The 14,747-nt window shown below is 35.2% G+C and overlaps 1 protein-coding gene across 4 annotated transcripts in view; it reads left to right on the forward strand.

Moving 5' to 3' along the window:
* LOC106166409 (methylosome protein WDR77) overlaps window positions 1-14,747 on the forward strand; it is a 52,698-nt gene that overhangs the window by 13,215 nt on the left and 24,736 nt on the right. The window lies entirely within an intron of this gene.

Here is a 14,747-nt window from a genome sequence, read left to right on the forward strand (position 1 = left end):
TTTTATCTCCAAAACTGGCAGAGATAGGTCCATAGTTACTATTGAACTTGAATAGGAAGTCATATACTGGCAATCTAAATGTGACCTTGAAATTGACCTTTGACCTACTTTTCACCATGAACTGAACTTTGCAAACTTTTCTGCCCTTTTATCGCCAAAACTGGCAGAGATAGGTCCATAGTTACTATTGAACTTGAAAAGGAAGTCATATACTGGCAATCTAAATGTGACCTTAAAATTGACCTTTGACCTACTTTTCACCATGAACTGAACTTTGCAAATTTTTCTTCCCTTTTATCTCCAAAACTGGCAGAGATAGGTCCATAGTTACTATTGAAGTTGAATAGGAAGTCATATACTGGCAATCTAAATAAGACCTTAAAATTGACCTTTGACCTACTTTACACCATGAACTGAATTTTGCAAATTTTGCTTTCCTTTTATCTCCAAAACTGGCTGAGATAGGTCCGTAGTTACTATTGAACTTGAATAGGAAGTCATATACTGGCAATCTAAATGTGACCTTAAAATTGACCTTTGACCTACTTTACACCATAAACTGAACTTTGCAAATTTTGCTTCCCTTTTATCTCCAAAACTGGCAGAGATAGGTCCATAGTTACTATTGAACTTGAATAGGAAGTCATATACTGGCAATCTAAATGTGACCTTGAAATTGACCTTTGACCTACTTTTCACCATGAACTGAACTTTGCAAACTTTTCTTCCCTTTTATCTCCAAAACTGGCAGAGATAGGTCCATAGTTACTATTGAAGTTGAATAGGAAGTCATATACTGGCAATCTAAATAAGACCTTAAAATTGACCTTTGACCTACTTTACACCATGAACTGAATTTTGCAAATTTTGCTTTCCTTTTATCTCCAAAACTGGCTGAGATAGGTCCGTAGTTACTATTGAACTTGAATAGGAAGTCATATACTGGCAATCTAAATGTGACCTTAAAATTGACCTTTGACCTACTTTTCACCATGAACTGAACTTTGCAAATTTTGCTTCCCTTTTATCTCCAAAACTGGCAGAGATAGGTCCATAGTTACTATTGAAGTTGAATAGGAAGTCATATACTGGCAATCTAAATAAGACCTTAAAATTGACCTTTGACCTACTTTACACCATGAACTGAATTTTGCAAATTTTGCTTTCCTTTTATCTCCAAAACTGGCAGAGATAGGTCCGTAGTTACTATTGAACTTGAATAGGAAGTCATATACTGGCAATCTAAATGTGACCTTAAAATTGACCTTTGACCTACTTTTCACCATAAACTGAACTTTGCAAATTTTGCTTCCCTTTTATCTCCAAAACTGGCAGAGATAGGTCCATAGTTACTATTGAACTTGAATAGGAAGTCATATACTGGCAATCTAAATGTGACCTTGAAATTGACCTTTGACCTACTTTTCACCATGAACTGAACTTTGCAAACTTTTCTGCCCTTTTATCTCCAAAACTGGCAGAGATAGGTCCATAGTTACTATTGAAGTTGAATAGGAAGTCATATACTGGCAATCTAAATAAGACCTTCAAATTGACCTTTGACCTACTTTACACCATGAACTGAATTTTGCAAATTTTGCTTTCCTTTTATCTCCAAAACTGGCTGAGATAGGTCCGTAGTTACTATTGAACTTGAATAGGAAGTCATATACTGGCAATCTAAATGTGACCTTAAAATTGACCTTTGACCTACTTTTCACCATAAACTGAACTTTGCAAATTTTGCTTCCCTTTTATCTCCAAAACTGGCAGAGATAGGTCCATAGTTACTATTGAACTTGAATAGGAAGTCATATACTGGCAATCTAAATGTGACCTTAAAATTGACCTTTGACCTACTTTTCACCATGAACTGAACTTTGCAAACTTTTCTTCCCTTTTATCTCCAAAACTGGCAGAGATAGGTCCATAGTTACTATTGAAGTTGAATAGGAAGTCATATACTGGCAATCTAAATAAGACCTTAAAATTGACCTTTGACCTACTTTACACCATGAACTGAATTTTGCAAATTTTGCTTTCCTTTTATCTCCAAAACTGGCTGAGATAGGTCCGTAGTTACTATTGAACTTGAATAGGAAGTCATATACTGGCAATCTAAATGTGACCTTAAAATTGACCTTTGACCTACTTTTCACCATGAACTGAACTTTGCAAATTTTGCTTCCCTTTTATCTCCAAAACTGGCAGAGATAGGTCCATAGTTACTATTGAACTTGAATAGGAAGTCATATACTGGCAATCTAAATGTGACCTTAAAATTGACCTTTGACCTACTTTTTATCATGAACTGAACTCTGCTAATTTCTTTCTCTTTTAACTTCAAACTTGACAGAGATAGGTCCATAGTTACTCTTGAACTTGAATAGGAAGTCATATACTGGCAATTTACTCTGACCTTGAAATTGACCCTTCACCTACCTTACGAAGAACTTAAATTTGATTGTACCATATATATTTTTTGCAATAGTTAAAAAATTCTTGTTGATTGCATTTTTACAGCTTGTCAAGCACAAAACTGGTGGCTGTGTCCCTTATTTTGTGTATGTGGGGGTCTATACGAATGCGTTTGCTCCAGCTGGTGGTACAATATTTGGAGGCGGTATCGCCTCTCTGATCCTCTAGTTGGCTTCTTTTTCTGGAAGTTTTACATTTTCAAAGTGTGAACTTAAACTGCCTGAAGCCTTATGCTTGTTACACATTTTACTTACATTGGTATTACCTGTTGAGCATAATTAAAATTTGATGTTGAATTTGCAGTTTAACATAATGTACTTTTGCATCAGAATTGACAGTAGCCTATTTTGTGCATAGTTATTTCCTGCTTTTTGTCTGTACATTTGACAGCTTTGCTGCCGTGTAATTTTTTAACCCCATAGAGCCCGTCACCGCATATGTGCGGTTCAATTATCGCTTACCCCAAACGCCCAGAACCGCATATGTGCGTATCTTGGAAAGATCGGCTTCTGTACTCTTTTGTATCGTGAGTCATGAAATGATATATAGTTTAATATCCGGGTATGTTTCTTGTCTCTCATTGCCACCATTTTTAAAGGCAATAGAAATATATATGAGCGAGAAAACTGCGATTTTCAAGACTTAGTTGGAAAAAGTAAAATCAAGATGGCGGCTCCTCGCTACGGTAGGGATCTTCGAAGGGATACTATTATTGAAATGATTGAAAACCCAGACTTTGATGAGAAGTTTTCGTGTGACACTGACATAGACAGTGACGATGATATTCATTTATTTATGATATAAAGGACGAAATGAGCGAGAATTCAGCGATTCTCTAGACTTAGCTGGAGAAAGTAAAATCAAAATGGCGACTTCTCACTACGGAAGGGGCCTGCGAATGGATACTTGTATTGAAATGATTGAAAACTACAACACTGATAAGGTGTTTTCGAGTGACAGTGATATAGACAGTGGCGATGATATTCCTTTATTTATTATATAAGTTTTATAGATGTTTTTGTTATAGATGGTGTTAAAATTTGACTTCTGTTCAGCCCTGGCCACGAAGTTCAGGTGAGCTGAAAAGCTGGCTCAAGTATACCTGATAGCAAAACGAGCATAACTTAGAAATTAACGAAGGTATCTTGCTGAAATTTCCTGGATTGAAAGTTACTGTAATTGACATCATCTCTGTGAATTTTCAGGCAAATGTATGGAGAAATAAAAAATTAATGTGCATAAGATAAATCAACTTTGTTTTATTTCACCCATTAACCAAATGAAAATCTAGTTTTTTAACCGGCCGTAACTCTTGGTACTGCATGTTGAATTTAAATGTAATTCAATTTTCATTTAGCTTGAAATATTGGCTTTTTAAAAATGTATACTTTGTATGGGTAATAAAGGCAAACAAATAAATTATGGCCAATTTACTGAGGTGACCCGGCTTTTCAAGGCTAGCTCACAGAATTAATTGGGCACAGCAGAACTTTATGGGTCAGCATTAACCGGATCCTATGGGGTTAATGTCCTATTTGTTTGTTCATATATTTCAATATAAGATAAAGAAATTAACTCAGGAAAATGAGTTAAAGTATCTTAGAATATTAAAAATATTAAATTATTATTAAATATTATTACAATATTAAAAATATTAAAAATAAAGTATATAAGAATTAAAGAAGTAATCCAAACTTTGAGAACGTAATAATTGAAAAGATTGAAGTAAAAGTTATACCTAATTACTATATAAAACACTTGTTTGGTACAAAGAGCATGTTGTGGCAAGAGAAGAGGAAGTATGTAGAGTGAATGGGGTAGAATGACTTATGTAAGGCCCATCATATTAGAATAAAAATGGTTTCAGCCTTTGATAGGTGATTTCTTTTAATTTGATGATAAAAAGTTTGTGGTTTAGTTTGGTTGATTCACTGTTGATCTTAAGTAATGTTGTATTTTAATTTCTAAAAAAAGAACTGGTGTAATTGTTAAGATTGCCATGTATCAAATGCCATTGAAAACACTTAGAGGACATGATATCACAGGTTTTATCCACCTTAGTGAAGCAAAAAGTTGCAATGCCTCTGTAGACCTTTGGCTGTCCGTCTCATGCTGATTTATTGGATTCTCCACAGCCACGATAAAAGATTCATTTTGTGGAGCTGTAAGATGTCTAATAAAACAATCATGGGTATTTACCATATTCATCTCTTACAAGAGTTTTCAATCACCAAGCTTTAAACAATTGAATAGAATCTTTTGATGGTATATTAGAAACTGTGGATATCATTAGGTTGTGCAGATATGTCAAACCCAGGAAATTGTTTCTGATCGATACAATTTTCCTTGGAAACACAAAACTTATTTAAACCAGATAGACAGAGCTTTTTGTTACTTCAATTTATGAGTGGCTGTACCCTTGACTAGCTATGGTCACAGAGTGAAAGATATTTACATATATTTTCTGGCTTTACTGTGCACATTTCTATTTTGTGAGCATGTTATGAAATGCAGGCTAGGTTTATAATTATTGGGTTGGTCTCAATGACATACCCTCCCTCCCTGGAACTCTTCTTTTGAGATCTGGGCTTGATATCTTGAAGGCATCACATGACACTAATACTATTATTGATACATTGGTGAGTACTCGGCCTCATAATAACACGCACTGATGGAGGTCATGGTGTTACTGAATGCTTTGTAATTTTTAGCTTCAATATTGTGTAAAAAAGTGAAAAGTGTTAACTTATGATTATTATCAATACACTACACTGATGAAATTTCTTAATTAATATGTAGGATGTTTACTTTTGAAAATTTTATGCATAATATAATAAAACATGACTTTATGAAATGATCTTAAGTGTAATTTATACAGACACTGTAAGTGTCTGTACATATTCCGATTGGTCTGTCTGTTGCCCGACACATGACATTCACTCCATAACTTCCAAACTGTATTTTTGTTTTACTTTAGATTTACTGATTGGCTTTGTTTTGTAGGCAGGTTACTTTTGAAAATCGGCATGATCTGTGTACATTTTGGTAATTATTAGTACCACCAGCGTGTACGCTGGCGGTACTCATGGTTTTAGTCCCGACCCGTCTCGTCCGGCTCCGCCGGCTCCGTTGGCTCCGCCGGCTCCGTAAGCTCCGCCGGCTCCGCGTACTGGTGCCGGATACAAGTCACCGTTACCGCTTCTCCTCCTAGACCGCAAGGACCCCTGTCCCCATCTCTTGGATTTAGGTCACATATAACCTCAACTTGAACCCCCAGGTTTTTTTGTCTCAGTCGGTGCATTAACCTGTGCATGACGCTCGTTGAAATGCACCCTTGTCAAAATTTTTGAAAATTCAATGCCAATTATCTACCCAACAGAAGGAATTATGGGAAAAATTTCTACAGACGGCTTTCCAAAAGTCATATGTGTAGATTCCAAATATGCCCTTGGATTTGACCTTTGACCTTTATTTCAAGGTCAAACAGGCCAAAATTTTCAAAAAAATGAAATTTTTTACAAAAAAAAAAATATTATTTGCGCTGTTATTCAGACACTACACAGACTTAACCAATAATATTATTGGAAAGTGTTACCCTTTGGGTCATTTTTCATCTCCGTGAATTTGGGGTCAATCGGTGCATTTTCACGGGAGAAGCGGCCATAAGATACCGAAACTGAAAACTGTCTCTAATTCAGGAACTGTTAATGCTAGCGACCCTTTCTTTTTTGCATTTTGTAGAGCATGTAAAACCCAAAATTGCACGTGGTCTCCGTTTTTTTGTATTTCATACGGTTTTCGTGTTATGCTGTATTAAAAAGTACATTGTGGTGGCACATTATTGTAACTCAGAATTGTAACATTATATCTCCAAAACTGGCAGAGATAGGTCAATAGTTACTATTAAAGTTGAATAGGAAGTCACATACTGGCAATTTAACAGTGACCATAAAATTGACCTTTGACCTACTTTTCACCATGAATTGAACTTTGCAAATTTTCGTTCCCTTTTATCTCCAAAACTGGCAGAGATAGGTTCATAGTTACTATTGAACTTGAATAGGAAGTCATATACTGGCAATTTACTGTGACCTTAAATTTGACCTTTGACCTACTTTTCACCATGAACTGAACTTTGCAAATTTTCATTCCCTTTTATCTCCAAAACTGGCAGAGATAGGTCCATAGTTACTATTGAACTTAAGTAGTAAGTCATATACTGGCAATTTACTGTGACCTTAAAATTGACCTTTGACCATCTTTTTACTATGAACTGAACTTTGCAAATTTTCTTTCTCCTTTATCTCTAAAACTGACAGAGATAGGTCCATAGTTACTATTGAACTTGAATAGGAAGTAATACACTAGCAATCTGTGACCTTGAAATTGACCTTTGACCTACTTTTTATGATGAACTGCTTTTTGCATGTTTTCAGGCCTTTAAATCTGCAAAATTGGCAAAGAAATGCCCATGGTTGCTATTGAACTTGAATAGAAATTCATATACTGTACTATGATATTGAAATTGACCTTTGACCTACTTTTTCACCATGAACTGAGCTTTGCATATTTTCTTGCCTCTCATATCTTTAAAATTAGCAGAGATGTGCCCCTTGTTGCCCCTAGGTTTTCTCTTTTGTCAGCATATATGCACCATTGACAACACTTTTCAAGGAAAACCAATAGGCCTTTTGTCTAGAGAATACAGGAGTGATCAAGGGTAGGAAAATGCAAGTCAATTCGAAAATCTGCTTGATTGTACCATTGTTTGTTATATTTTTTTGCATATTTTGAGAACTCTTATTGATTGCATCTTATAGAGCTTGTCAAGCACAAGACTGGTGATGGTGTCCCTTTTTGGAGGGGGGGGTCCATACGAATGCGCTTACTCCAGCTGGTGGTACAATATCCGGAGGCGGTATCGCCTCTCTGATCCTCTAGTTATTTTTTTGTGTGTGAATTTTTTTTTCACACATCAGCATTTTCAGTGGCTTTTATATCCCATGGAACTGAATCACTTGCTAGTTTTTCAGTGTCCATGTTACCTGTAGTACATAATGTAAGAGGGTAAAGGTGATTATGCTGCTTTAAAGCATTATGAAACGGTGCATCAAAATTTGCCAAAACATTATTTGATGCACTTTTTCCTATGTAACGTCTGAACATTTGTTAGCTTTGCTGCCTTGTTTCCTGTATGATGTCTGTATATTTGCCAGTTTTGCTGTCTAGTTTGTATTCAAAAGAGTATTCTGTATACAAAGCATTCTTTACATGAAAATTCCATGCAAAAAACATAATGCAAAATTTTTGAGACATAGTTTCAGTTTTTTCTTTATATCATATATTTTTTCTTTATATCAGAGCTTCCATGCTATGTTGGGTACTATTATGACTACTAATTAAAACTTGCCGCCATGTTTAATTACATTAAAGATACTGTAAAATGATGAATTATCATATACCTATAGGAAATTGCGATGGGGTTGAATCGTCGCAAATGATAAGTTAAAACAAGCGATGATATTGGTATTAGCACATGGTCACAAATTGCCATGCCTTTGAGATAGGAAATAACGCCAGATTGCAATGTTAACATGCGGCCTTAAATGGCTGCTTTAATGTTTTTAAGATATCGAGCCCAGTTGCAATCATGACAGGTTTTGACCTTGGCCTTGCTTGCTCTACTCTGACATACAAAAATTGGCCCATGTTAAATGCTTGTTATTCCAAAATGAGGCTAATTGAGATAATTCCCTGGAAATGCAGTAGAAGAATTCTCTGCAGTAAAGTAATGCCATTAAAATTTTTTTAAAGAAATAAAATGCAATGTATCAGTAGTGTATGTTTTCTTATACTTATTGACTGCTTAATGTCCTGTTGTGCTCTATAAGTTTGAAAAAGCCCTCTTAACTGTTTGCTAGACAGATAAGCAAAGACAGATTACAGAATAAACATTCAACACCTATAAGCAGTGGCCAGGTTGCTTGATGTGCAAAGACAAAGGGAATACTCCAGGATAGGGCTTTGATAGTATAAGTTGTTCAATGATTCACCTTGATTCACTTTTCAGGGTCTCAGTTGTTATTAAACATCTGAATTTGATATTGTTGGCTTGGATGGAGGCCTGACATTTTGTCTGTCCTTTTCCATTTTCCATTTCCCCTCTAACCAAGCAATAACAAGGATGGGTGGAGCAGTAGTTCTGTTTGAACTGGTATATTTTTGAAAGTTTTTATTAGAATTCTTGGAATAGGCTCCTCGTTGTATTTCTCTGAAATAAGTTTAAATGATGGAAACCAGCAAAAGAAAAAATGGTATATTCAGCTTTGTTCAGGAAGTACAGTGTAACTGTTTCACAGTTTGTCACAAATTGAATGTTTGCATTCTATGCAGGTCGTTCACCCAATCTAATTATCAATAGACTGCTGTGCAGTTTCTGAAACTATGTTTCATAATCAATAAAGCCCTCTTTACAATAACCTTACATGAATATTCTCATAAACCATTTTGTTATAATTATTCAGAATGTATATAAACTTAAGGTATATAATTTTACCTATGCCTAGATTCATACAAGCACAGTCCATTTCTGTCATCCTAATACATTTTAAGCAATGTCATATTGTATTTTTGAGTCGCACCAATAATGCAATAAAAGAAAAAGACAGAAAATACTGGATTTAGCCTATCAAATCTTAATTTTCAAAGCTCAGTTTCAGGACTTACTGCCCATGAACTGTTGCATTCATTTAGCGCTCTGAATCTTGTTCTTCCCCATTGTGTTCCTATATTTGCATTATAGGAATAATCTTAAAAGTGCAGGAAGTGCACAGCGGAATACGTCAGATTTAACATTTAATTAAGAATCGGTTCTTAGTAGGTGTCTTAATTCGAAGAAACCAGACATCATGTCATGACAAGAACCTCAAGAGCCCTACAGTGACATCTTAGGAATTTCTACAAGAACGTTTTGATCTTTGAGCATCTAATTGCTGCCCAACTTGAAAAAATGGCACTAGTACTGATTACCAGATGTGTCTTCTCTTGCCACTTATTTGCAAGCTACTCTATAGAATTGCAATTTTGCATGATAACTGTTATTCCTTTTCTTTCATAGCTTTAGATTGTTTCAGATTAGCCCTGTCATTTTGTTATTGATGCAATCAGTATGATTGGTTAGAGAGCCTATGGCAGACGGTCATTTGTAACAGGGAAGTATCAATCACAGCAGTGATTTTCCACTAGTGATCTTGACTAAGTTTAGTAATTGAATATGGTAACTGCGGATATATGCCAGAAAACCTCCTGAGATAGCAAAGGGTTCCAGCATACTAACTTGTTACGTGCCCATCAACCTCCACGCCAGTACTTTTCAACTCATTAATTCCTCTATGTTTGTGCACATTTTTTTGTTTTCACTGATATCTTGTGTATACATATATACATATGCACAACTTGGCATACAATTAGTATATAGGAATTTGAAAACAGCTAAACCAATTGGCATTATATAGCTGAACAATATGTGGCACAGGTTCAAACTAGAGATACATGAATGTTCATTTTGGTCTGTGAAAGAAGAACTTTTTTATGTACAGACAAAGTGCGTCTATACATATAGCCATCATCTGTGTCTGTCATCATAGTCAGGCACTTTTTACTTTAATGCATTTTCAAGGTATGATTTCGAACTCCTAAGGACTTGAATCCCAATTAACATTTTCCAAATTTTCACCCTAACAGTGGTACAGTACCCAATATTGGCAGTGATTGTGCTGTTAAGCATTATGTTATATTATGTTTTGCACTGGCATCTTTATTTTCTGCTTGATGTTAGTATATTTGTTAACTTTGCTGCCTTGTTCATGTATAGACAGTAGTGCCATCACCCAAGTCTGTCTGTATTGCTGGAGTTGTGGATATTTCTTGTTACTATAAGAACTGGGAAGCAATGTTGCCATTTTGCTAAACATTTTTGCTAGGTTTAAATATTTTGGGAAGTTTGCACTTTTTTACCATTTTTTGTCTTTTTGTAATATTTCCAGCCATTTCTGTTAAATGTATTTCTGTTTTAGTTTTTATACTTACCTGTTTTTTGGGTACAAGTTGCTCAAAGTTTAGAAAAAAATTTAAAACATTCACCATCTACTTTGCCTAGACATTCTTTTTCTTCAAATTTCTGTCTTTTATGACTTCATTGTATATGTGCCACCTTCAGTGTCTAGTTTTTAAAAAATTACTTTACCTATGTGGACACCGCATCCACCAAAGGGTAATTCTGTTAATAAATTGCTGTTTATATATTGGTGTTTTCTTTTGTCAGTCCTGTTTAAACTGACATAGGTTGTCTGTACATATTTCAGTTTGAGCTGCCTTGTTTTAAAACGTGTGCTCAAGAACCTGCAATGAATGTCCTATGTTACTTAGTAATATTACTTTTAACTGCTGTGGATGTTACTGTGGGCATGTAAGTATGATAAGGGGAATGGCAATTAGATTAGAGATGTTTTAACCATTTACTGATTTTGTGGCCAAAAGATATTTGCTGGAATTGATCCTTTTAGCAATTGAGATGCTGCTCAGTAAGACTCCATTCCCATAAAGACACTATTGGTCTATGTGGATCGATCCAACTCTGTGGGGTCTCTAGCTAAGTTTAATCAGCCTAATTGAATGACAAGCTTCTTTTTGTTTCTAACATACATAAAATCACTCACTTTTCTGTATTTTACTTAATGCCAGGAGGAGGCATGTTAATCTGTTAAGCTGCTTGCACTCAGTGAAAATACCTGCAGATTTGGTTCGATCCGCATAGACTCATGGTGGTTTTGGGAATGCACCCGATGTGGTTGTCTCTTGTTCATTTGGTTCATTGGTCTAAACTACATTTACAATGTACATATTTCTGTGCTATATCCTTCTTGAAATATCCAGCCTATAGAGAAAGACTACTTTAGCATAGATGATATTTTTTTCACCAATTGGTAATGGATGAGATATTTGATCTAATAAGATTGTCTGCCAGTGAGTAAGATCAATATTTCCTAAGCCACACATCTTTTTTACACTCTGTATAAAACTACCAGTTGCAAGTTTGGTATTTTAGTGAGCTATAGATAATTGATCAAAAGAGGTTTTTCATAATGTAGTTTAGTATAACATTTTCTTACATAAACATTTTTTTCCTTCAAAAAGGCTGAAAGAAATAAAAAAAGACAAAATTCTTCGAAAAAAATTATATGCAAAAACACTTTGTTATTTTACATTCCCCAACCCTATCCTTGAAGTAAAAAAAAAGATCATTGACACATGCTGTCTGAGCTGCATTAGGAAAGGGCAGGGCACATGAAAAAAATAAGAAAAAAATATACTGCAGAGACTATAAAATTAGATTAAAGTTACAAGATAATTAACTGCATGGCTGTTGGCTTCATGTTTCGATCCCTACCAATAAAATATATGCCAATAGCTTGTTTTTATTTCATTTTTTCATGTCCAATTTGTTTGTTCATATATTAGATGTATTTATTGTACCACCAGCGTTTGCGCTGGCGGTACACATGGTTTTAGTCCCGTCCGGATCGTTCCGCCGGCTCCGCCGGCTACCGTTACCGCTTCTCCTCCTAGACGGTAAGGGCCTCCGTACCCATCTCTTAGATTTAGGTCACCTATAATCTCAACTCGTTCCAAGTAAAATTTGGGCTTTGTCGGTATTGGGGTCTAGGTGTGGCACTCATTGCAATGCACCCTTGTCCAAAAATGGCAAAATTAAATGCTAATTATCTTCTCTACGGAAGGAATTATGGGAAAAATTTCTACAGAGGGCTTTCCAAAAGTCATATGTGTAGATTTCAAATATGCCCTTGGATTTGACCTTTGACCTTTATTTCAAGGTCAAACGGGCCAAAATTTTCAAAAAGACGAAATTTTTCACAAAAAAAAAATTATTTGCCATGTTATTCAGACACCACACAGACTTAACCAATAATATTATTGGAAAGTGTTACCCATTGGGTCATCTTTCATCTCCATGAATTTGGGGTCAATAGGTGCATTTTCACGGGAGTAGCGGCCATAAGATACCGAAACTGAAAACTGTCTCTAATTCGGGAACCGTTAATGCTAGAGACCCATTCTTTTTTGCATTTTGTAGAGCATGTAAAGCCCAACACTGGAAGTGGTCTCTGTTTTTTTGTATTCCATACGGTTTTCGAGTTACGCTGTATCAAAAAGTACATATTGGTGATGAAAGCAAAATGTGCAGTACGGTAATGGATAATAAATTTTGAACTCCCGAAAAATAAAACATAAGGCTTGGTGAGGCAGACAACTTGTGATCAAAAATGACATTATTTCATCAAATTTGAACATCTGGAACTTCAGAGCACCTCCCATTTCAAGAATTTTGACCAAAATGACCTTTTCTTTATTTTAATTAATTTTTTCTGTAGGAAATTTATGGCACATTATTGTAACTCCAAAATTATAACATTTAGTCCCTTATATCTCCAAAACTGGCAGAGATAGGTCCATAGTTACTATTGAAGTTGAATAGGAAATCATCATATACTGGCAATCTAAATGTGACCTTGAAATTGACCTTTGACCTACTTTTCATCATGAATTGAACTTTGCAAATTTTGGTTCCCTTTTATCTCCAAAACTGGCAGAGATGGGTCCATAGTTACTATTGAACTTGAATAGGAAGTCATATACTGGCAATCTAAATGTGACCTTGAAATTAACCATTGACCTACTTTACACCATAAACTGAACTTTTCGACTTTTTAATGCTTTTATTTTCAAAACTGGCAGAGATACGCCCATAGTTACTATTGAATTTGAATAGAAAGTCATACGAGGCAATTTACTGTGACCTTGAAATTGACCTTTGACCTTTTAACCATGAACTGAACTTCGCAAATTTTGTTCCCTTTTTTCCAAAACTAGCAGAGATAGGTCCATAGTTACTATTGAACTTGAATAGGAAGTCATATACTGGCAATCTAAATGTGACCTTGAAATTGACCTTTGACCTACTTTTCATCATGAATTGAACTTTGCAAATTTCCGTTCCCTTTTATCCCCAAAACTGGCAGAGATGGGTCCATAGTTACTATTGAACTAGAATATGAAGTCATAAGAGGCAATTTACTGTGACCTTAAAATTGACCTTTGACCTACTTTTTACCATGAACTTAACTTTGCAAATTTTGGTTCCCTTTTATCTCCAAAACTGGCAAAGATACGCCCACAGTTACTATTGAATTTGAATAGGAAGTCATATACTGGCAATCTAAGTGTGACCTTGAAATTGACCTTTGACATACTTTTTATCATGAATTGAAGTTTACAAATTTTGGTTCCCTTTTATCTCCAAAACTGGCAGAGATAGGTCCATAGTTGCTATTGAACTTGAATAGGAAGTCATATACTGGAAATTTACTGTGACCTTGAAATTGACCTTTGACCTACCTTACTATGAACTGAACATTGATTGTACCATTTTTAGTTATTAATTTTTTTGCATATTTTGAGAATTCTTGTTGATTGCATTTTTTACAGCTTGTCAAGCAATAGACTGGTGGTGGTGTCCCTTTTTTGTGTGTGGGGGGGTCTATACGATCGCGCTTACTCCAGCTGGTGGTACAATATTCGGAGGCGGTATCGCCTCTCTGATCCTCTAGTTACAAATATATTTTTATGAATATTTTTATATGAAAAGGTGAAGTTTTATGTTTAAGGTTAGATATTGTTTTTGAATTGTTATGATGGTTAAAATGCAAGATTAGTTCATCGAAAATCTGTTTAAAAGATATTTTCCTGATATTCAAAATCCTGCAAACATTCCAAATTATCAAAAAAAATTCTAGAAAAGGCAAGTCTCATCACAGCTAATACCCAGTGAACAGAATTAAAAAAATTAAAGCATTTAGTTTATTTCAAAAATTGCGAAGATGTAATGATATTCATCAAAGTCATCGTTTACTGGCACATGCATATGTTTATGTTAAAATGAAGCGATGGGAATGGCTTTTTTTCTGTAAAGTGTCTGTATATTTGACCACTTTGCTGTGTAATATCAAACTTAGCCTAATGGTTTATACTTGAAAGATACAGAAAAATATTGTGCAGCAATTTAAGACTTGGGCTTCGTTCACATGCAATGTCTATTTTCTAAATTCTATTTTCTATTTGCGGTATGTCTTATGATCACGGTCTGTGCCCTGAATATCCCGCGGCGTAATTACTGGCAGCGCGAGCCAGTT

Source organism: Lingula anatina, chromosome 1 (genome assembly GCF_051362555.1).
Source record: "Lingula anatina isolate TDL-2025a chromosome 1, LinAna3.0, whole genome shotgun sequence".
Taxonomy (NCBI): Eukaryota; Metazoa; Brachiopoda; class Lingulata; order Lingulida; family Lingulidae; genus Lingula; species Lingula anatina.